The sequence below is a fragment of the Frieseomelitta varia genome, unplaced genomic scaffold (genome assembly GCF_011392965.1).
Source record: "Frieseomelitta varia isolate USP_RPSP 00005682 unplaced genomic scaffold, Fvar_1.2 scaffold_89, whole genome shotgun sequence".
Taxonomy (NCBI): domain Eukaryota; kingdom Metazoa; phylum Arthropoda; class Insecta; order Hymenoptera; family Apidae; genus Frieseomelitta; species Frieseomelitta varia.
The window spans coordinates 876,721-878,365 of NW_025110689.1; the positions used below are offsets into that span (position 1 = coordinate 876,721).

General features: G+C 34.7%; 1 protein-coding gene across 1 annotated transcript in view; it reads left to right on the plus strand.

Moving 5' to 3' along the window:
* The window catches only part of LOC122537170, a 9,952-nt gene that overhangs the window by 3,156 nt on the left and 5,151 nt on the right, over nt 1-1,645 (plus strand). The window lies entirely within an intron of this gene.

Sequence of the window (1,645 nt, forward strand, 5' to 3'; positions counted from 1 at the left end):
CGAACAACACGGCCTATCGAATTCACCAGTGGCTACTTGGTAACGTTGAATATCGAGTCTTTCGTGGCGGTTAGTATTAGCTGATGTACGAAGTCACACTTGTTTTAATCTCTGATCATGTTCAGGTATCAAGTGGCATGGGACGTCAATCTCGCGAGATTTATATTTCGAAATTTAAATAATAAGCTGTAATCACAAAATCCATATTTGAAAAAATGGCAGGCGTATGTAGTAAATAAAGTCATTGGCACGGTATAAAATTCGACTGAATTACTGTATTCGAAAACTTCACGTTACATTTGCATAAATTTATACAAATTTATATAAATTTCGCCTGGAAATTTATTTTTAAAATTGGCTAAACTTCCTGAAAGAATATTTCACTATTTTGTAAGTTACTAGAAAATGAAGGATGTTTTATAGTACACCCTTCGTCAAAGATATTAAATAACAATAAATGATTTTAAAAGATAATCGTAAGACTACTTTTATCATTTAATTAGAAACACTTAATTCTTTGAAACGAAAAACAATCTAAGTAATAAATCCCAATTTTATTATTACAGTTAATGAAAGCTTCGTATTCGGTGTTCAACTTGCTGAAACAGACCAAATGAAAAAAACGTACCTTGAAATTATTTCTTTCGATTCTTCCGGAGGAATAAGTTCCACAGATGTACCAATGCATGTAGAGTACACAGCAATAAATTTTACATTATCAACTACTGAAAACGTACCCTAATAATTGCTTTGGTCTAAACGTCAACTCGTGTTACTGTGTTTCGAGATTCCTCTGTTTCCGGATCTCGTTATTAACGTGAACAATCAGGATGAATTCAGTGACAATTTGTACGCGACGCTGATATTCTTTTCCAGCTGTTGCAAGTCACTGATGTCGTTAATTTATCGGGGAGATATCGAAATTTCACTGGACGCTCTGCTGGAGGAACCTTTCGTACCTGTGAACACAGAAGAGGACAAGATTCAAATGAAATTCGAGGGACAAATCGAGTGAGTTGATGTCAACAGATCAACTTCTCAAATTATGTAAAAAAAAATTATTATTAATGAAATTCAATTACTCTAACGATCTGTTGTCCATGTAAAATAATTCAAGAAATGTATATACAGTCAGCTTCTCCAAATCTTTCTCGACAGTCTGTACTGTCAGAGGGTTGACTGAAGAAAGATATGTATGATCTTCTTGTAACAGTTGCTGAGGACTGCCTATTCGATGTGTAATTTATTCAAACAAAGCAACGCAGGGTAGCAAAGTAGAGGTACGACCAAGTAACAACAATGGTCGAGTAACAACAATGGTCGAGTAACAACCATTCATTAAACGTCAAATATTCACGTAAAATTTAGTAAGAAGTCGCTTTCTTTTTTACTTACACGCAGCAATAAATCTCAGTGAGATACAATAGAAGTACGACGTTCCCCTTTTCATTCTTCTTTCTTTCTGCACGACAATAAAGCCATTTTCCCAATCATCGACCTTCGTCCTCGACGTTCGCTGAAACTTCAAAGTAGTTGAGCCTAATTTTAATAATAAATGTCTTAGCCAGAAATGGAAGGATATACAAGTATCGTACCGTAAGACAGATCGTTGAAACATTAACAAACGTAATGACATAGAACGTAT